General features: G+C 37.2%; 1 long non-coding RNA gene across 1 annotated transcript; it reads right to left on the minus strand.

Moving 5' to 3' along the window:
* Nucleotides 1-639: 639 nt before the first annotated feature.
* On the minus strand, nt 640-9,907 carry LOC109248732 (uncharacterized). Its single transcript, XR_002072229.2, has 3 exons — nt 8,461-9,907; nt 2,384-2,667; nt 640-1,510 (listed from the first exon to the last, which is right to left on the minus strand). It is a non-coding gene; the product is annotated as an uncharacterized LOC109248732 (long non-coding RNA).
* Between the last annotated feature and the right edge of the window lie 14,058 nt (nt 9,908-23,965).

Here is a 23,965-nt window from a genome sequence, read left to right on the forward strand (position 1 = left end):
AAAATGAGGCAAAAAGCAAATGTCTTTGTATAGGTTCCTTGTTAAAAGTTGCACAAAAAGAAAAAGATTCCGTTGAGCCAATAAACAGCAGTGATTCCATTAGTGGTAGTGAAAGTCATCCTACACGATAACCCCCCTCTCTTGTCTCCCTCACAGCAGCCACAAAGGTTTTCAAAGGCAATAGAGGTTAATTTGTTTATTTTTCTTTATATTTTGTATTTTATTTATTATTTTGTGTTATATTACAGTATTGTAATCATTTTTATATGAATATTTTTGGGTTGTGGAACAAATCATCTAAGTTTCCAGTATTTCTTATGGGGAAATTTGCTTTGATATACAAGTGCTTTGGATTACAAGCATGAATTATGCTCGCAAACCCAAGATTTTACTGTATTTCTTCAAACTAGGAAACAAAAACCTATTCTAAATCTAACCTATTCTAACATTATTTTAAGTTTTCCAAATATAAGATAGAAAGCATATCAAACAAATTTCCTTTTATAATTTGAAAGTGCAAGTTAGAAACTGACTGATAGTTGTTAATATATATCAGGACTTAATGTGTTTCAGAGATAGTTCTTTATCTTACCTTCCTGCCATGTTTTGCTCTTTTTTATAAGAATGTATTATGCAGCAAGTAATTTAGGATGGGATTATCTCTAGTGGGCTTCATAACAAATTTTGTTGGAGAACTATTTCTTTTAAGTGTTTTGCTGCTAAAAACATGACAGAGCTATTCTGTTTTTCCCATGAGTGTTCTGAAGACACATTTAAACATTTCTACCTATGAGAATCTGCTTAATTCCCCTGCAGAATATTGAAGGGGGGGAAAAAGTTACTATTTGACCAGAAAAGACTAAGTCATTTAAATATGATCAGATATCTAGAACTAAAATAGCACATTCCATGAAGAAACTGAGAAATCACAACATAGATATATTGTACATGAGCAACTCAGAAACATAGTATAAAAGAAGAGGAACATAAGTGATGTTTTTAAATTAAGCTTACTAGAACATGAAAATAACACCAACACCACATTAATTCAATTGGTTTTTCTTACATAGGACAGAGTAAAAAAACAAGTAAAGATAAAAACTGGTGGTAATAAATTTCTCCATTCCTTATGCTTAAGGGTAAATTCTAGCTTGAGAATGTCTGAGGGTTCAATGAATAATATTTCCCTTAAATCCAAAGTTCTTCCTTAATAGATTTTTAGACAACTATCTGCTCCTCGATAGTACTCAGTCTTAGTTTATGAATAAGATGAAAAGAGTTTATAGGGAAAATGTCTTTTACACATGGCCCTATGTGTGTTCGTATATACACGTGTGTGTATGTGTGTGTATAATTGCATAAACTGTTTAAAATGGAAATGTCTCCAGAATAAAATGTATCCAGGATAAAATTACTAACTGGATTCTTAAAAGATGTAACTACTGCCTCAGAGTCTTGGGAAAACTGTTGCTCAGAAGCTGCCAGGATTCCAAGATATCAACCAGGAAGTCTACAAGAAAATGTGGGGAAATTTTATTTAAAAGTCCACTATCTAATCTAAGGTGATTTGAATACTTCTATAGATGTTTATGAAATTTTATCACGTATCATTATGGTTCATAAAACACATCATTTATACAAACAATAACCATATAAGTCAAACTCTCTAAACTGTCAAGTTACCCTTAGCTAAAGCAATCAATTATTTACTTTGATTTAGTACATCGCCCTAGATTTTTCCTGTATAGGAAAGACTAAGTATTGGTAAAGCAGCTAAAGACACAGCCAAGCTTCTGACTTTTATCCTTTCTCTCTAAAAGGTATTTAATAGTCATCACCTTTTGCAAACAGATAAAATGTTGGTTTATGTACATTTATATCAAGTATCAAGAGCCTGGAATCCAAAAGATCATTTTGGTCTTTTTAAAAATGAGGGAAAAGTAGGGCAAAGGCATTCCCTATATGTGTGCTTTACTCAGTTACTTTTGCTACTTTGGCTTTTTGTATATGTGCTGCCAAAGTGAGCACAGGGTGTCTTGCAGCCACTTTGGCTTTTTGGAATGGAAGGTGAGATCTCAATAAAGATCAGACCCTTATCTCACCCAGCTAACATCTTTTTCTTTTAATTCCAGTATAATTCCAGTCTAATACCTAGCACATTTCTTAAAGGCCCTTCCAGTCCTGTGTAGTCCATGATCCCATGAAGACTTGCACAGACCCTGACCACAGCAAATTCAAATTGTTCAATAATAATACACCCTTCAGATAAATGTGACTTTTAGTCTATGTGACTTTTAATCAAAAACAAAATGCAGGGTACAAAATTTTCCAAGATCTCATTCTAAGACTTGTTGTCTATACTATTAACCAATGTTTCACGTACCTTTATTTAAATCTTCTTAAATTAGAGAAAAGTTGAAATCTTCCCACCACCAATGTCAACCACCATCATAGAGTACAGGTGCGCAGCCTCATGTGTTCACAAAGTACCTTCCAGATCCCAATAATCTTGCGCATTCCTTGTTCATGTGCCTCAAACTCTTCTGTCCACAGAGGTCATTGAAGAAGGAAATTCACTGATCAACATTATTTGGTTGGTTTTAAGAAGACATTTTGTGGTATCATAGAGAACATTTCACCAACATCGTAAACCATTCATGTGGAATTCTGGAATATAGAATACAAAATTGTATTATTTTTATGATTCCAAATATCAACATGTGACAGAAAAAATAATAATCACAAATATCTACACTGGTAACCACACGTCAAGACATATTCTCTTATTTTGTGTTTATTTCTGAAACTATTTCTCTTCTATCTAGTTCTAGGACTTTAAGCCCAGTGGAAGGGAGAAAAGGATAAACATGAAGCTATATCTATCACTAAAGCAATAGGAAGAACATAGCCCTATTTATTTGTTGATAAGATTTCTAGAAGCTAAAAATGGAAAGCAAGACAGGAAATAATAGTTTATTTATAAATAGCTTATTTATTTATGGGCCAAGCAAGAGTTAATATAAATAAGCCCTATTTCAGTCATATTCATTGTTTAAAATATCCCCCTCATCTTACCTAGTTTACAACTACTCCTAAATTTCACTCTTTGCCTTAGTGCTATTTCTCCTTCTCTGTTCTCCGTGTCAACATGGTGGCAGGTAATAAAGAGCTAAACCAAAACCATACGCTTCTCTTGACCCAGGTCTTTTTCTCACTGACTCTGCCAGGCACGACTTCTGCTCTTTCTATGACCCTCCTCGTTGCTGAGAGTGAGCCTGTCCCTTCAACCACTCCCCACTCCTCCACCTAACTCAAGTATATTTCAATTCCTGAAACTCCTCTGATTGCTGCTCTTTTGAATAAACTCCGGGACCAGGTTTTTTTGTTGATGTTGCTGTTCCTGTCTCTACGAATTTTCTTTGTGTTTACCCACACCAATCTGACCTTCCCACCTTCCTCATCCCCCCATTTCCACTTCATGAGTGACTTCAAATGACAAAAGGGAAAATTCTGAAACAGATCAAATTCCTGAATGAATGAGGGAGCATTAGGGACAGTCGTCTTACAGCTGCAGCCTACCCCCTGCAGTTGTGATTGTATTTGAGGGCACCAAAATGAAGTCTTAAGTAGAATGCACAGTTGTTTGATGAAGTTTAGCAGTAATAACCAACTGGTGTTCTGCCAGAAATTCAGTTTTCCCTTCTATTTTCCTAAACACCGTTAACATTTTTTTTTAACGTGATGGATTTGCTAAGGTAAAATGTTTTATCTCATTACAGCCTGAACTTTTTTAAAATGCCTTCTGCAAAAAACAAATCTCCAGCATCGTACCCTTACCCACCTTCCCCCATTCCATCACCCATTTTTTATTAAAACTCTCTCACTGTGACACTCCAAAGACATGTCTGATTCCACCCACCCAGGGGGTGGCGAGGCTAGGATGCCAGACCTACCTTGGCCACCGGAGGCACTGAGCAGGTGAGGGCGGCAGGGACAGTGGTTTGTGTGAGCTCAGAAGCCCAGGGGCAGGTGGTGTTTGGAGGGAGCCAGGGGAGACTAACAACAGTGGCCTGAGTCAGGAGCCGGCAGCCCTAAAAGCAGACAGCGCCGGGTATTTTCAGCAGGCTCCGGTTCAGAGTGTTCCCCTCCAACAGCCGCTTAATTTCTGATACCAGCTAGAAACACTTGCCTCTCTGTCACTGAGATCTTGTTGCTTGGCACTCGCGCATGGGCACCTGCATCCCACCAGTCGCCCCTGGAGGCTGCCGGGAGCCTTTGGATTTGCGCATGCGCAGTCAGAACGAGCCTGCGCCAGTGTGGGGGAGTCAAGGCCCGTGGGACCAGGCCGGCGCTAGGCCCCATCCCTACAAGCCCTCACCTCTGCTCCCCTTTGATGGGCGGTAGAGAGAAAGCTTGGGCAGACGCCTTCATGCCAGAAACTAGAACCCTCTATATGTGTGCACACACCTGTTTAGTGGAGGCCAGTGCCCTAGATGCGAAATTTACTGTACTGTTGCAAACCCAATCCCGGCTCCCAGTGGGCGACAGCACAGGGAAGAACTCTTCTAGGATCCACTTGTCTCCCTGCCAGGCTTCCCCCTCTTAAGCCTTGTCCGTCTATCCGTGAGCCCCCTGAGATGCAGCTAGGGACAAGGGCCCGGGAGTAACGAAATCTCTCCTTAGGAGAACAGGAGGAAGAAGCTAGAGATCTATATACCCACCCCCCCTGCCATGCTCTAGGAAAGTGGAGGGGGGGGGGGGTGGGGGGGGTCAGCAAACAGTCCACACCATCCAGCCTCGAAGGCCATTAGAAAGAGGAAGATGATGGTAACTCCTGCCCAGCTTGGGCTTGCTGCCGAGGTGCAGAAGTGTATGAAGGAGTCTGAGGCCCCAGCATATGAAAAGCTTTCTCATCCAAGAAACGAAACTATTTTTGGAGCCAGAAAGGAAAAACTTTTGGATACTTTCCTCTTCCCTCAGGTCCTTAGGAGCAGTAATTTTTAAATTATCACCGGCTCCTTCAAATAGCATTATGCTAATTCACATACATGAATTTTCCATTCCCTGTCTCATTCTTTGTGCTAAATTTTTCATACAATTTACGTCTGCATGTTTAAAAAAAAAAAAAAAAAACCACCACCAAGAGACATTACTATTGTTCCTTCAGACAAAGTGGATCCTATGGTAAGTGTATGTTTAACTTTTTAAGAAACTGCCAGACTGTTACACAAAGTGATTGGGCGTTTTACATTCCTACCAGAAATACATGAGGGTTCTAGTTTTCTTGACATCCTAGTCAACGATTGGGTTTGTCAGCCTTTTCAATATAAGCCATTTTAATGGATGTATAGTGGTATTTTATGGTGATTTTAGTTTGCATTTTCCTAACGATTGATGATGTTGAGTATCTTTCCATGAACTTGTTAGCCACAAAGTGTCTTCTTTTTCTTTTGCTCATTTCTTTTTTTCAACGTTTTTTAATTTATTTATTTATTTATTTTTTTTTTGGGACAGAGAGAGACAGAGCATGAACGGGGGAGGGGCAGAGAGAGAGGGAGACACAGAATCGGAAACAGGCTCCAGGCTCCAAGCCATCAGCCCAGAGCCTGACGCGGGGCTCGAACTCAGGGACCGCGAGATTGTGACCTGGCTGAAGTCGGACGCTTAACCGACTGCGCCACCCAGGCGCCCCTCTTTTGCTCATTTCTTAATTGAAATGTTGCCCTTTTCTTATCATTGTGTTATACACCTTCTCTGTATATTTTGTAGTTATGTGTGTGGGTACACAGATGTATGTTGTGGAAATATTTTCTCCCATTTTGTGGCTTGCTTTTCATTTTTAATAGTGTTTTTTGACAGGTAAAAGTTTTGATTTTGGTGAAGTAAAGTTAACAAAATTTTCATTTATGGTTTATGATTATGTCTTATCTAAGAAACCTCTGCCTAATTCAAGGTTATAAAGATTTTATCCTATATTTCCTCTTAAAAGATTTATAGTTTTAGCTCCTATGTTTAGGTATAAGGGCTATTTTGAATTATTTTTTGTGTATGATGTAACAAAAAGGCTGAGATCCCCTTTTTGTATGTACATATATCCAGTTATTCTAGCACAGTTTACTGAAAATACAATCCTTTCCACTGAATTTTTGACACCTTCGTTGAAAATGAATTGATTATATAATTGTTGGTCTATTTATGGATTGTCATTTCTGTTCCATTAATCTATGTATGTCTAGTCTCTGCTGTTACTATACTCCCTTGGTAGTATAACTTTTTTTTTTTTTTTTTTTTTTTAGAGAGTGAGAGGGCACAAGAGGGGGAGGTCTCAGACGGGGAGAGAGAGAGAGAGAGAGAGAGAGAGAATCTTAGGTAGGCTCCATACTCAGCCCAGAGCCCAATGTAGGGCTCAATCCCGCCACCTTGGGATCATGACCTAAGCCTAAATTAAAAGTCAGAAACCCGACTGACTGAGCCATCCAGATGCCCCGGTACTATACTTTATTGTCTTGAAATCATATTGCATAAATCCTCCCAAATTTATTTTTTTTAATCACTTGCTCTTTGAATTTCTCTATAAATTATAAAATAAATGTGTCAATTTCTCCTTAGTCTTATTTATGAAAGATTTGCTGAATATAGAATTTTGAGTTGACATCTTTTTCTGTTAGCATTTTAAAGAAATAAGTCCATTGTCTTTGGTTTGCATAAATTTCTGACAAAATGTCTGCTGTTATTTTTATCTTTGTTTCTCTGTATGCAATGTGTGTTTGTTTTCTTGATGCTTTTAAGATTCCCTCTTTAACACCTTTCCAGCAATTTGATTAAAATAAGTCTTGGAGAGGCTTGATTTATATTTGTTTTACTTGGGCTTCATTTTGTCATTTGGTTCTGAGAGTTTATAACTTTTCAAATCAAATTTTAAAAAGTTTGGCCATTATTTCATCAAGCATTTTTTATCTTCCTTCCTTTCTCTGGAATCCCAATTGCATTTGTTATTATCTCCTGGATCACTAAAGACTAATTTTTTTCAGCCTTTTTTAATCTGTGCTTCATTCTGGATACTTTCTATCACTGTCCAATATGTATATTGCTGTCTGTTAATTAATTTGACTACCTTTTTAATTTGGGGTCTGTTTTATTGACTGACTTTTCTCTAAGTTATGGGTCACATTTTTCTGCTTCTTCCCATAAACAGTGATTTTAGTTGAATGCTGAACATCATGTATTTATGTTCTTGAGTGTTGCATTTTGTTATAGTTTGGGGGTGAATTTAGATTACCTTTAATGCTCATTGAGCCCCACTTTTAAGGTGAGGCTTTTCTGGGCTCTCCACTAAATGCATCATATATTCATGAAGGGCTCTTCACTTTGGCTGATGGGAGCTTGAATGATTCTCAGACCTTTATGAGCTCCAGGAATTGTTCAACTTACAGCTCCCTGGTAATTGTCCTTCCCCTGAAATTGCTCATGTCCAGTGATCTTTGTAGATTGATATTCAGCCAAAGATTTGATGGGGCTACTTTGAAGATACTTGGAGCACTTCTGCATAGCTCCCTCTTCATAGGCAGTCTGCCTCACATATTCTAGTTGCCTTGCCTTCCCCAAGTAATGATTTCGGTCCCCTCAATTCATTGACATACCCAAGTTTTGTTTGGTTTCCCCTTCCTGTACTTCAGTGGAAAGTACTTCTAGGCAGAAAGTCTAGATGAAGGTAGAGATCACCTCATGTGTTTCTCTTTCCTCCAAGATTATTGTCCCAGGATTATTATGAGGATGAATGAATTAAGATCAGTAGAGACTTCGACCCAAACATGGCATATGCAAGCTCTCAATAAATGTTATCTTTTTTTTAAAAGTCTACCCTACCTTATCTAAAATCCTAGAGTCCAGGTGAATTTTGAAATTTGGAGACTATTTTATAATGACAATATGGAACATTACACTAGTGGGGTCTGAGAAACACCCCATGACCAAACATTAAGGTTTCTATAGCAAACTGCATGAATATTTATTTTAAGTGAGATAAATAAAGACTAAAAATAATCTCATGTCAGTTCAGGTCAGATTTTGTTGCTCAAGCAATTATTTCAATATTCTAATTTTCATAAATTTTTTATTTTAAAATTTCAAATGAGGCATAATGGACTGTATTATTTTATATTGGTGAGAAAATTAAATGAGGTGATATATGCAAGGTAAGCTAAGCACAATGCCTGGCACATAATAGGTTCTCCATATATGTGCATTTGCCCTTGATACTGAAATTAATAATATTAATTTTATTATATTAAATCCACAAAATATTCGCAGCTAAAGCAACATCTTTATAGGTTGTTTTTATAGAAGTCTTCCAGACATTCCCACAGATAACTTCCTGTGAAGTTCCCAGATTTTTTTACTGTTTCATATTTTATGCCTGGGCATGTAACTCATCTGTCCCCCTTTATGTCTTGCACCTACCTTGGTGAAAAGTCCCTTGTTTGATCCCCCAGCTTGGTTAGTGTCTCATCAGTCACAGTGAAGGAAAGCCAGTCTCACAGAAAAAAGAAAGAAAGAATAAAATAATGACTGCTTTTTATTGAACATTTGCTCTAGGATCTGTGCTAGATACTTTATATGATTATCTCATTTAATTCTCACAACTATTTTGTGGAATAGATATTGCATTACTGCTTTACAGATTGAGAAACTGAGACACACAGAGGTTGGATGATTGCCTAAGGACTTTAGAAAGAAGTCCCTGAAATTATTTATGTGCTTCGCCTCCCCTCCACCATGAGGGTCACACCATTCCAAGGTTTAAGGGTGTAGATGTCATAAAACTACTAGATACCATGGGCAAACTAATGAGTGTTATCAGATTCCACATTCGGGTGGAATGTATTAAAAAATTCTACCTATCAACCTAGATGGGAATTAAAAGACATCCCAACAACAGCATTTCTGTTCTCAGAACCACAGGGCTTCAATATTCCTTTTGCAGCTCACCTTCAACATTTTCCCCACAACCACTATCTTGTTCACTCCCTAAATCTGATTTGTGTACTCCCTTCAGTCTGTCACCCTTACCAGATTAAAATCTTTGAAAGTGGAGGCTGTGTCTAATTTTCTTTCTATCCATCTCCAAAATAAATATTTAACACATAGTTACAGCTGGTGTGCTTTTGATGGAACAGAAACTAAAGCAATACCTCAAGGGAAATCACAGACTGGCATTTCAATGTCGATTGCGTTCTTACTTCACACATATGTCAGATTCAAAGTCAGCTGCAGCTCTTACCTTGCGTTGAGTTTCCAGAAACTGATGAATCTTGGGATTTTTGTCAAATAAGTACAAAAGAACATTTGAAACATTATAATAAGTATTTCTTCAGTCTTCATTAATTAATTGCTGCTGTCTTCCATCCTCTGAAATTATAAAATGCACTCTGCTTTTTTTCCTGTCCATATTGTGTGGGATGTAGGTAAGTAGAAGTAGGTGGTAGATGGAAACCCTCAAAAAGGAAGCTTGGGACACCTGGGTGACTCAGTTGATTGAGCATCTGATTTCAGCTCAGGTTATGATCTCATGGCTCATGGGTTCAAGCCCCATGTTGGGCTCTGTGCTGACAGCTCAGAGCCTGGAGCCTGCTTTGGATTCTGTGTCTCCCTCTCTCTCTGCCCCTCCCCTGCTCACACTCTGTCTCTGACTCTCTCAAAAATAAACAAACATTAAAAAAATAACAAAAAAGTAAGTTCAAGCCAATTCAATAATTTTTAATCCACAGACAATCCCCATTATTTCTTTATTTTCCAGTATAGATTTTCTGTAAAACATACTTACATAAAGATGGTAGAATAAGAGCTGCTTTAATGACTTCATCCAAACCATTCATAGAGCATATGCTATATTGCCATTTAATTTGAGTCTTTCTGCTCTCCAGAAAATCATCTTTGTCTCTTTGTCTGGGGTCTGCATATTCACATGGAGGAATTGAGGGGCAGCAGGAAGTGGCGGTGAGGAAAGTTAAGGGACTTGTCTTATTTGTTTTTACTTAAATTATAAATCACAGATCGTACTGATGCATAGGGGCACTTGTACCCCAATGTTTATAGCAGCACTCTCAACAATAGCCAAATTATGGAAAGAGCCTAAATGTCCATCAACTGATGAATGGATAAAGACATTGTGGTTTATATACACAATGGAATACTACGTGGCAATGAGAAAAAATGAAATATGGCCTTTTGTAGCAACGTGGATGGAACTGGAGAGTGTGATGCTAAGTGAAATAAGCCATACAGAGAAAGACAGATACCATATGGTTTCACTCTTATGAGGATCCTGAGAAACCTAACAGAAACCCATGGGGGAGGGGATGGAAAAAAAAAAAACAGAGGTTAGAGTGGGAGAGAGCCAAAGCATAAGAGACTCTTAAAAAACTGAGAGCAAACTGAGGGTTGATGGGGGGTGGGAGGGAGGGCAGGGTGGGTGATGGGTATTGAGGAGGGCACCTTTTGGGATGAGCACTGGGTGTTGTATGGAAACCAATTTGACAATAAATTTCATATATTGAAAAAAAAATAAAAATAAAAAAATTAAAAAAAATTTAAAACTTCAAAAAAAATAAAATAAATCACAGATCAATGAAAATAGAAATGTTTTCAAGAGAGATGATTTTCACATGATTGAGAAAATGGCAATGGTCTAGATGGAAAAAAACATTATTAAATTTGTGGAGGTAGCTGGGGCGAGGGGAAGGGCCCTGCAAGATGGTCCCCTGAGCCTGTCTTTGGTGTTGCCACTATTTATATCCCACCTTATGTATTAAACTACATGATCCATCCACTGAAAAATGTAAATAAATTTTGAATTAATAAGCATTGGGAAATAGAAGGCATTTCTTCTTTTTCTTTTTTCTATTTTTTTTCAAGGACCTATCCATTGACTCCACTATATTTTCTGAATAATACAATACAGGGGCTTGGGGGTAGAAAGTATATGCCTAACCCTAACATTGGCCCATAAAACTCCTCAAATTGCACCTTGCAACTGTTGTCAAATGAGCTCATTGAATCAGCAGTATTAATTTAATCATATTTTGGTTTTTATGATGAAATAGTTCCAAGGAATATGTTTGAGTAAATTCTTAGTGTTCCATCTGAAAATCCGTTCTATAATAATGATACGTAGTTGCTCACACTTTTTTTCCTACTGTGTAAAGTCTCCCAATAGACCACAGAGTTGTGGGGAAAAGTGTTTCTTTTCACCTTACAAATAGTAAATCCAAATTAACTGAATAAGCCAAGGAATAAAAAAACAAAAACAAAAAAACCCACATGCAATAAAGAGGTTAGTTTCCATTTCATCTTATGTGCAGTAAACACTAAGTTCTAATTCAGATATGTTTTCTTTAAACATTTTTTAAGGAAAGAGATAAATTTCATCTATAAATATTAAATAGATGATTTGAAGCACTTCTGATTTGTATCATCAATTTTCAAATGGAAATTTTATCACAAAGCTAATAAAAACAAAAAGAGGAGTCAGCATTAAAAAAAAAAAAAGGATGAGTGAGACATTCTACAGTTTCTCAGTTGAAAGGAACAGCACTTCCTTTTCTCATGATACCAAAAGCTCCCCGATAGTGGACCATACCGGTTTAGAATGTGTCTCCCTCCAGCAGAACAGCTGTATTACTTTTCCCAGCAGCTGATTGGGTCAGTCCGCCTCAGGGCACTCAGCCCCCCACTAAGTTGTTACATTCCCAAGACTGAAGACTCTCTCTTTCTCTTTTTTTTTTCCCAGCACTTAATGCATCATCCCTCCCTTTAGAATCTTCAGGCTCCTTCCTCTGAGAAGTAATACAAAAACACTGCTTAATTGTGGCTCTTTCAAACTGGAGCATTATCAGTTTTCTTTAATTCCTGTAAAGACATTTAACGGCTGATGTAACTATGACCTCCATTTGCTCAGTTAATAGAATGGACATTTGGAATTTTTTCACTGAAGAAAATAATTACTACACAGTTATTATATTTTAGCTGTATTTCAAGAAGACAAGAATTCCACTGGATTGAAAATTAATGGGAACATTAGGGAATAAAGGACTCATTAACCAGGAATTAGGTCACTGATCTAGTTCATTTTCAATACTATAGATTCTACAAAAGAAAGACAATCTCCTCTAGCTCACCCAGATATAAATGAACAAAAGTAAGATGTGGGATGATTTCTGTAGCTTACAACTCTTGAGGGTGGTGGTTGTAGCCTGTGGAGCCAGAGTGGAGAAATGAAGCTGAAAGTGCTTTGATGTCTAAATTCCATTAATAACTTTTAAGCAAAACTAACAGTAGAGTGAGCTGTGGAGATAGGAGTGGAAGAGAGAGGATGTTTCAAGAAAAATATTCACACAGTTGTTTAACATGGAGCTGATCAAACAAAATAAAATTATGAGCCATTTTCTTCTAAGGAAGAAAATAGGATGTTTACATTCTCAATTTTTCCTTTCATCTGAGTCCAAGTATAAAGAATCTAAGAGTCTAAGGCTGGCTGAATCTTTTAGTAATTCTCCTTCAGAAAAGCCTTCGGTGAAGAATTAAGAAAACCAATATCAGAGAAAGGAAACTTTTTTAGTGGGAATGGGGAAAGCTGAGCATAAAGAGATGAAGTTATGAAAGAATGAATTCTAAAAGTGAAATACCCCCAAAAATTTGATTCCCCACCCGCCCTCCCCCTGGGTTCTTGACCAGGCATAAACATCAAAATTACTTGAGCTTTTTCATTACACAGTTGCCAAGATGCCACCCTAGGCTTTCTAAATCAGAAACCCTGAAAATGGGACATGGCATGGATCCTCTTTAAAAGTTCCACCAGTGATTCTGAAGCACATTTCATCTTAAGAACTACTATTCTGGTGCAATCCACATTTCCTCCAGGCTTCGCCACTCTGTGCTTACAAAGCCACAGTAACAGCAATGGCTGAAAATTCATGGTCCTCCATGTGTAATTGCATGGTTTCATCCATTTATTTCTGTAGTCCCCAAATGCAGAGCATGGGGTTTGAAAGAACTCCCAGATTTCTCTGCTTGTCATCCCTTGTTAAGGTCTTGGTTAGCAGAACCATGTGAGAGTGGTACTCAACACTGGCTCTCTTCTCAGAGTGCAGACCCCTTTTCTGCTTCTCCCAAAGTGCAAACCCTCAAACCCAAGTAGCCTTTGCCATCTCAGAGCCAGGCTGTGTTATGTATGCCTAGACATGGTGAAATGATGTTTCTTCACAGCGCAAAAGCACAGGCTCATAAAAGACTGAGACCTAATCTCAGGACTAGAAAATGCTTCTCGTTTCCTCCCCACCCCACCCCCCCCCCCCCCCCGCCCATCTCACCACCACATTACTAAAGCCTATTTACAACAATTGCTTTTACTAGATATATCATGTACAACTATCAAGAAAAACTGGCAAGGCATACCAAAAGATAAAAAACACAATTTGAAGAGACAGAGCAAGCATCAGAACCAGACAGGGTAGGAATATTGGAATTATCAGACAGGGAATTTAAAACAACTATTAATATGCTAAGGGACCTGATGGATAAAGCAGAAATCATACAAGAACAGATGGGCGATGTAAGCATAGAAATGGAAATCCTAAGAAAGAACCAAAACTGCTTGAGATAAAAAGCACTGTAACAGAAATGAAGAATGCCTTTGATGGGTTTATTAATAGACTGCACAGAGCTAAGGAAAGGATCTCTGAGTTTGAGGATATGACAACTGAATCTTCAAAAACCAAAAAGTGAAGAGAACAAAGACTGAAAAAAACAGAATATCTAAGGACTGTGGGACAATCACAAAAAGTGCATGGTGGAAATATAATGGAAATACCAGAAGGAGAAGAAAGAAAGAGAGAAACAGATATATTTGAAACAATAAAGACTGAGAATTTCCCCCAAATTAATGTCAGATGCCAGATCACAGGTCCAGGAAGCTTAGGGAATGCCAGGCAGGATAAATGCAAAAAAAAAAAAAAAAATCTATACCTTATCAGTATCATTTTGAAGTTACAGAAAATTAAAGATAAGGAAAAAAATTCTGAAAAAAAAGCGGGGAAAAATACCTTACTTGCAGGAGAACAAAGATAAGAATGACATCTGTCTTCTCAGAAGCCATGCAAAATAGAAAGATAGTGGAGCAAAATGTTTACAGTATTGAGAGAAAAATGATGCTCTTCCCTAACATGTTTCTGCTTCATCACCCTGGTTTCTAAGCCACATGATAGGTGCCTCTGTGCCAGTGAAAACAGATCCCTAACATTCTTCCTGCAGCCCCTTCTGCATCTGGGTTCAGGATAATTCCATGGGACTCATTAATAAAAGAGACAGCCTCCTGCTCACTCATGTGCCTTTCCATATCTGTCTCCAGACATCTTCCTCTTTGGAGACATTTTCCTACTATGTAAACTACTTCACCGAAATAGCCTCTTTGAGCTTTTAGCTGAATATTTTCATCAAACACACATCAAAATTTCAAATCCCGGTTTAGGTTGAGATGAGATCCCTATTACATTAGTAATTCTTCTACAACAATATTCCTCTCTCTCAAGTTATGTAATATCTAGCTACATCCAAGGAGACCACAAGGTCTTTCATCAAGTGCATAGATAAATGCCAACCTCTGGAGTTGCCCAGAAAATGCCGTTAACATCTATATTTTCAAACTCAAAGCCCAAATGCCATTTGGATTGCCACATGGATAAGGGGAAGGGAAAGGGTGAGAGGGCATTTGGTAGAAAATGTATCCTCAAACCTCCAACCTTAAAAACTGCTTGAAGAAGTTGCCTGTATCATGTCAGCACTGCATGATCTCTTTGCTCCCCACACCCTTGCTCCGCTTTCTGCCTCACCCCCACTTTCTAAATCTTATTGTCAGGGCTTTGCATCTTTGCAAGAGGCCCCACCATTCAACCAGTTCTGCAAGCCAATAACTGGTTGTTAAACTTGGCTCTTTCTTCTTTTTCCTCTCACCTCCTACAGCAAATTTATCACTAAATCCCATTGGTTCTGTACTCTGAATTTCCCTTGATTCTATTCTCTCCTTCTCTGCATCCCGACAGTCTGTAGTCTGGGCTGACATCATGACTTACTGAGACTAATGCAATAAGTCACAACTGATTTCTTCACATCTACTTTTGTACCCTGAACATTGTTTTCTATGGTACAGAGTATTTTTTTTAGATGTCTGTTTCAGCTTCTCTTAGAAATCTTAAAATCTTCTTAAATCCTCTGAATGTCAGGGCCTTCAACTATAAACTGAAAATAATGATTTCTCCACTGATGGTTATTATCAGAATTTGAAAGAGTATAAAATATATGTATAGAGAATATGTATATAAAAAGCTTATATAATATTTTACTTGGCATGTGACAAAAGATCATTCTTGTTTTTTTCTAAGTTAACTGAGGACATTGGACTAAATGGAGAAACAAAAGTCTATTCTAGCTCTAAACTGTTATGATTGTATGTCACCAAAAGAAGTTGGATGAACCTAAATTTTAAACTGGATGCCATATTCTTTAGATATTCTGTTAGTAATAAAATACTAATAAAATACTGAACCAGATGGACCTGGATATGACTCATATTAGGCTATGTCAAAGGTGATAAAAACCACTATTGTGTATATACTGCACGTTGCCAAACCCAGCTCTGTCACCTTTTTTCTGTTGGGTGATAGGCTGCTGACAGATTGCTTAGGCTAGGGAGTCAAAAGAAGAGAGTCAGTGCTTCAAGTAAGTCAAGACATTAAACAAACTGAAATAAGAAATTTAATCTAAGCACCATTCATCTCATCTTTGCCTCAAATGGGGGTGGGGATACCGAGACAGATTCCAAAGGTGGAAGTGATCATGTTTCTTAAGTTAACCTGGAAGAAGGGAGAAAGGAACAGAGAGAGGCATAACAATGGTCTTTAGAGAAAGATAATACTTTTGAATTGATTTGAACTGAATTGAATTTAAGGAGCCTCCTGGGTTCTCTTCCACAAGAATCTGAGGGTCAAAACACTGGGGAATGAGAAGTTTATAGTATTTCCTCTGGCTCCTAGAACTATTTCAAGTCTTCTGGACCTGTATGTATATGAAAGCTGAAGAATAGGCTGGTTCCTAAGTGTGGAGTTAGGACCAGGAAAGGGAGAAGGATCAAGAATAAAGAATATGGAAGGAAAATGGTCCCTCAGCACCTTGAGATTCAAAATGAAGATGTGAAACCTGTATCTATAAGTATGTATACAGTATCCCAAAGGCAAAAGTCTATGTTCTAGTCTTTCTTTAACCCTCGTTTCTAGATTCTAAACTCCTGCCACATCATCCCATTCTTGAAAAGAACTTCTTGGATCAATGACCCATCACATACTGACTCATCCCTGGAGTTCCTGCAGGCATGGGAATTGTGCCGTTTCCTTTTTAATCTGTAGTAGATAAATATATCTTTCTCAATGAATGGAGCATTACTTTATTTGCTTAAGATAAATGAATGAAAGAATGAATGAATGAATGAGTGAGTGAGTTTGAGAACTGCCCATGAAGCTAGTTCTTACAGCATGAATCACAGAGTCTTCATCTACAAATTGTGGGTACAATGCCTACCTTATTGGTTGTTATAAGAAACTGAGAGTTATAAATGAAAAACCTTATGTTCTGCTTGGCACGGATTCCAGAGTTATCTTTTCCTATAATAAAGCTCAATGACATCCCAAGTTTGGAAATTAAAATTTCAGGCATATCCCCAGAACAATCATTATAAGGATTTTTTCAAATAGTCCATAGCTCATCGTCCGAATATACGTGTTTTAAAATGCCATATAATTGATGAGATCCATTAAACTTCCAAAGATATATCTGGCTTCCTATTATAAATTCCAATACTTGAAAACCTTAGGGGAAAGTCTTCTGTAATAGGGTATGTCAAATAAGAGCTCTGTTTTTGCTTATTTATACTAAATAGCCTCTAACCCCCAGTCCACTATGCTGTACAAGATTTATTTACAAAGTCTTTAGCAAGAGCTGGAGTTCCATGGGTTCTGAGTATACATGAACTTTCCTCCAACAAATTATTTTGGGTTCGTTTTTGTGATGTGACTTTGATTTCAGCATATTTGTCCACTTATGTTTAGAAAATACATAGTTATGAACATTTTTTTTCCAGTGGGAAGTATTTTCATTTTAGAGTATACTATTTAAAACAAAGACTAAATGTAATGAATACATTCCCGCATGGGTTATAAATTAAATTTCTGGACAGGGACATGATCCTTATATCCTAAGAAGGCAGAAAGTTATATAATTTTCAAAATGTTTGGTGAGATCAGTTCACCCATATTTTGAAGAGCATTCACTTTTCTCCCCATGGAATAATATGAATCACACACTAACCGGCATTTACCTAACTTTCTTATCTTTTAAAATGTAGAAAAATTCAGGTTCCTCTGCTAAGTAAATTCCATGTTATTCTTCAAGATAATTGTCATGTGACTGCATTAGTTGGCTAACCTTGTGTTCTCAGCAAGAAACAGTATTATTTGAAAAGAAATTGTTTTCATATGAAGTATGGGGAAAGTGATTCTAAAAGTACAAATATCCTCACTCAGATTTTCAGTATTTAATCAGGTATTTTCAACACACTGGTAAAACTGAAAATGGTAGGCATATTTGAGAGTGACATTTATTCTTATAATTCATTTTGATACAATTTTTTGTAGAGCATTCATAAAATAATTTCCTAAATGAGATAGTAACATACAAATTTCCATATACTGGAGAAGCTACTTCCTATAGAAATCTGACTCAACTATAGATTTAGTAATAAGCCAAAACACTGGTTTATGTTGAGACTATTAGGTATGCATAATGATAATACACCCACATGCCCCTTTGGAACACTTAATACTATTTTAAATGCTTTTACATACATTATCATTCATCATTAAATCACAAATAGTTACAAATGTCAAATTTTTTGGATAGGTCAAATACAGAAAAAAACTAAGTTCATACTTCAAGGAACTTTTATTGGCATTTTCCGATAAGGAAATGGAGCATTTTAGCAGAAGAAATTAATATAGGTTTGGAACAAATATGTCAGAAAAGTGGTTTCTCATTTATGTATAAAAATGTATATACCACAACCACTATCAATCTAAATAAGTTATAATGTAACTGTATTGTAACTTGAATGGGCTCAACTGGAGCACTGGCCAGACACTACAAAGCCTAGGAACTAGAGCCTGACATGTTAAAACTAGGTTAGGAATTCAACAAGAAGGAGCCAACATCCAGAAAGAAAATGGAGAGTGCAAACCATTCTTAAGAAGCGCAAGGAGTCATAGCTGAGAAAACCAAGTATGCCTAGCAGAACCACAGCCTGGAGCAAGGCTGACCATGAAAGTCTGATCCAAGGGGCAACAAACAAATGCAACTGGAAGGGGATGGGAACACGTGCCAAGTCCTGGGATTACCGGCTGTGGAGCTGGAACGTGGGTTGCGTGACCTATGGGTCAGCTGGAATGAGGCACAAGAGGTGGTCCTTACTTAAAGGTGCTCTCTGGGAAAGACAGATAAAACACATCAAGTCTTCTTAGTATTAACGACACACCCAGTTATGATAATAGTTATTAAAATGCAATTCTATGGGGCACCTGAGTGGCTCAATTGGTTAAGCATCCTACTCAGGTCATGATCTCTCGGTTCTTGAATTCAAGCCCATTGTCCAGCTCTGTGCTGACAGCTCAGAGCCTGGAGCCTGCTTGGAATTCTGTCTCCCTCTCTCTCTGCCCCTCCTCCACTCATGCTCTGTCTCTGTCTCTCTCTCTCTCTCTCTCTCTGATAAAAATAAACAAACATTAAAAAAAATTTTAATGCAATTCTACATGGCAAATTGTTTTCTTATCCAGAAAGCTTTAGTAGGAGTGGTCATGCAATTGCTGATTTGTATGTATTGATATGAAGTAGTATTCAAACTAAATATTTAGGAATCATATTCTGTCATTAACATTTATAAGTAATTAGTATGATTATTAAATATCTTTAATAAAATCTATGTAATTACAAAATTACCATTTTGAAGATGAAGCTTAAATCCTTCATCCTAATAAATAAGAATAAAAGTATTTTATCACTTTAATTAACATAATAGATAATGAAACGTATTTGTTGATTGAGCAGGAACTATTTCTGATTTGTTGCATTTAAGGGTGTGGTTTAGTCTTATCATGGCACTATTGGGAGGTAAACAAAATTACTGCAATTCATAATTTTTTTGTTGTCCTTTTTACCTACGTATGATCATATAATTCCAGCCAAGCCATCCATTTACATGATTCTGGATTCTGAATTCAGGGTCTTTGGTCTAAAAACTGTACTTATGTGTCCCTCCTTTTGATTTTCACAAAGGATGTTTCAGCCTCATGTCAGTTTTTAATCTGTAATACATACATTTTTCTGAAAAATGTTCTGAGACACTTTGTGTCATGAAATTAAGGGAAATAATTCTCTATTAGAGGATGTTGGTTGATGCAGGAAAAATAACATGGTAAAATAGCAGCTCACAGGAAAGTTTTCAAAATGCATATCTCTATTGATTTAGTGTGAATCTGTTTGAATCACAAAATCAAACTCTAGAACTAGCGTTAAGAAACTAAAGAGCACACAAAAAGAACAGAAATATGCTAAGGCCTCAAGGGAAATTTCAGGAACAAAGGATAACAATTTCTAAGGACCCAAAAGAATTAAAAATTGTACTTTCCTGAAATTTGTCACTAACATGTGCCTTGAATTAACTATTTGAAAAAGCATAGATTTAAAAATGAAGTTAAAATTCCCACAACTATTATCAGTATAAAAGATTCATTTTCTTCTCTTCTCCTGACCCCTACTCCACAGTAGGGGGCTGACCTTCACCATTTATTGACACAGGAAGAGAAATCAGACATCACTCCAGTGGTTGACCTGGCTAGGGCAGGAAACAGTTTTTCTGGGAACCACACAGCATTTATAAGTCTCTTGATAACTGCACCTACAGTGTCTAGGTTTGTTCTTTCAACTCCTATTTTTCTACACACTGCCAACCAATGCAAACACAGGGGCTCTTTGCCTGGTTTCAATGCAACCAGCAATGTGGCTGCTACAGACACAAGCAATTGAGAGATACAGTTGATGTTGATTCACTTAAAGTCTGATTATCAAGACCTGGTTTGTGACGGGGTATAGGGGGTTAGATATCTCTTCTGTGCCCAGAACAATATGGTTTTGCGCTCTGAGATGCTACACGGTAAATGTAATGGACATTTATGTGTATGTGCCTGGGTGTTTTCCAATATCCTGAGAAACTGCTGAAAACACACACACACACACACACACACACACACACACACACACACTCATACACACTCACACACAGCAGCAAGGCAAAAAGACCAAGTGAGTTGTAGGGAAGCCTAGTTTAATCTTCAAACTAGACAGATGGCATCACCATCAATTAAAAAAAATTCTTTGGAGTAAGACTGCCTGAAACATCACTTAGGCCAGAAGTTTTCATCACGGAGAGAATCAGGAAAAATCTCTTAGAGATTCTGGCTGCTTAGCCCCAAGTGTCAACGGGGACAGTGATGTTGAACACACCTGCCACCACACACACACACACACACACACACACACACACACACACACACGCACGTATTTTTTACAACCCTTAACTCCTTCTGTATTGAGGTCAGTACTTTGTATTCTGTATTTTTCTTCATTCTGCTCTTTCCTCAAACCAGAGAGTGAAGATTTGAGCACATGTATACAGAAACACATAGGCAATCTCCTAAATATTCGTTTGGCTAACCGTCCAACAAATTCCAGTACTCTAAGGATTAACTAGTCACTTTATTTCTTTTGGAAGGCTCTGCTATAACTGAAGCCCGACATTTTGTTTGTCTTCCAGTGTTTATCTTCCAAGGAACATACTCAAATGCACTCATCATGACAAAGTACCTGCTGTAGAGATACATTTTTAAATTGTGGAACTTGACGGCTTTTTTGGAGGAGCAGGGATTATTATCTAATTTTTAATTTTTTTTCATTCTTTGTAGGAATGGACAAAATATAAGATTCTTAGAGATTTTAAACAACTTTAGGCAGTGTTTCTAGCCCCACTTTAGTATAAAGTTAAGTAGATCTACCAGTATGTTAAATGGATATTTGAAACCTATAAATATTAACAAACCTCATTTAAGTTAATTGTCCTGACCTGCTCCTCCTGCAACAACACTTTTTGGAGAACTGCTAAAAAACAGTAAAAGAAAGATTTGCATTTCAGAGCCCTTTATTTCCCCAGCCAGGCACTAGTGTGGTTTCTCATGAATAATGCAAAGATACAGTGGCAGGAAGCCAAAAAAAGAATAAAGAAAAGCAAAGATGGAGATAACAAATGACTCTACAAACTGTATCATTAATCCTTGAATGACTGAGAATTGATTATTAGTGAGTTCATTTTTTGTTTGTTTCTATTGACTAGAGAAGGATGGCTTTACAGAGTATCATAAAGCATGATTGAATAGAGGCTCTCTGAAAATGCTCAAGTCCCTATTTTTTCCCTTAATGTATGTCAACCTTAGAATTATTTAAAGTAATATATTATCACTGAGAAAAGAAATTAAGTAAGATTTTAGTTCCTTCTCTGAATACATTTTCTTGAAAGTAAATTGGAATTAAGGGAGCTCAGGAATTCTATTCCTTGTCTCAATGGCTAAATTTTTGGCATTTATATGTAAACAAATAACTCTAATATGATGTAAGTGCTATATTCAAAATATGTGCTATGGGAGAACAGATCATAAATTATATCAATAGCAATTAAGATATGTATTCTTAGCCTTTTTTGGACCCACATTGTATTCAATTAACATTCAACATTCAACAAATATTTATTGAGTATGTATTATATGCCAGATAGTTACATTTTAACAATGTCAACTATTGTCTCAAATTTTTTTTTAAAAAAACAAAGATTATTAAGTAAATGGAGATAACCAAAGATTTGCCTTGGGGGGAACGTGAAAGGGAGAAGGAATTTAGAGACCCGGCTAAGACCAGAGGTGTGTTGCTAAATGTTTAACAATTGGCTCTCCAGGTTTAAAAAACAAACAAACAAAAAAAGGAGGTCCAATTTGTAGTGTTCACTAATTAATGTGATATAAATATGACTGTCATGTTTGATTTCAAGCTACATCACCAAATGCGGAGTTGGGAAGAGATGCACACAATCCATTCTCCTGATTCACCTTGAACCCACTGTAGCCATAATTTAGTACCCACCAACCAATGGCTTTCCAGGTTCATTCTGAGAACCTATTTATGGTTACAAAACAGGCAGAACTGGGAGATTGAATAGCTTTGCAGAATGACACAAAAATGCACATGGATATATTTACCTATGGTCTTATATTTATCTCTTATATGCTCCTATATTTATCTCTTGTCTTCTCTTTTAGAGTGTCTACTCTCATATGTTGTCTCTCTTTAGCCCTCTGCTACATTGAGCACCTGATCTCTGCTATTACAAAGAGAAATAACAACTTTTACTATGGAAAGCTGGCAATAACTTTGAGCCACTTCAGCAATATTGTTTACCATTTTATCACACAGTATTAAAAGGTCATGTTGAGGAATGCCTGGGTGGCTCAGTCGGTTAAGCGTCTAACTGCAGCTCATGTCATGATCTCATGGTTCCTGAGTTTGAGCCCCAGGTGGGGCTCTGTGCTGACAGCTCAGAGCCTGGAGCCTGTTTTGGATTCTGTGTCTCCCTCTCTTTCTGCCCTTTTCCTGCTCATGCTCTGTCTCTCTCAAAAATAAATAAACATTAAAAAAATTATAAAAAGTTGTGTGGAGATTTAATAAAATTAGTAAATATTTCTACTTCATCAAAGATTGAGATTTAATAAAATTTGTAAACATTTCTACTTCTTCAAGGAAATTTTTAAATGAAACGTGCAGTTTTTCATTGAAACTATGTTGAGATGAAAAATTTGGTGACTCTAAGCCTTCACTGGAGCTAGATTTTCAGTTTACCCATTATTGCTTTGTACCATCAGTGCAAATGTCAAAACAATTTAAAGGGCAAATAAATAATACCTTAGTGTTATTATTAAAATAATTTTTAACCTTGTAGGCCCTGTGAAAGGATCTCTGGGTGCCCTAGGGGTCTGCAGACAACACTTTGAGAACTACCCTGCTAGTCTAAAGTTGCAAATGTCTCTTGGTTTTGGTTATTGCAATAGGCTCCCCACATCCATTCTGGCCACTTTGTAATCCATTCACCAACAATAAGGAAATTCTAGTCATGTCACTCCCTCCTTAAAACCCTTTTATGACTTCCCATTACTCTTATGATGAAATTAAAACCCTTATCACGGTTGACAAAGCCCTCTATGATTTGGTCCTTGCCTACTTCTATAGCTTCATCGTCCTTTGTTTTCTTCAACCTATTTGCAACAGCCACACTAGCTTTTCTGTTCCTCAAACACAGTAGATTCATCCTTGCCCCCATGGTCTTTGCACATGGTCTTTTTTGTGCTTGCAATGCTTTCTCTACCCTCCATTTACCTGATTAACTTGACCCGTCCTGCAGAAGTCAACTTAAATCTTACTGGAAGAGGCTTTCCCTGCCTGACTCCCAATAGATTAGATCCTCCTTTTGTAAGTTCTCACACTCTTGTAATTATATGATTAGTGTTGTGCTTATTTTTGAGATCTGCCTCCTTCATGAAACTGTTACTGTTCTCATGGAAGAGACTGTGTCCGTTGTGCTTCCCATTGTATCCCTAATCTTCAGGGTAAGGGCTTTGAATGCTGTCTGATTTTATTGAAGGGGAATCACTTAGCATTAAAAAAACAAAGAATTGGATGATTATTTACATGTAAATGTCAATCTGTCTGCTCTTAT

This window comes from Panthera pardus, unplaced genomic scaffold, assembly GCF_024362965.1.
Source record: "Panthera pardus isolate Hobbes unplaced genomic scaffold, ASM2436296v1 HiC_scaffold_13, whole genome shotgun sequence".
Lineage (NCBI taxonomy): Eukaryota > Metazoa > Chordata > Mammalia > Carnivora > Felidae > Panthera > Panthera pardus.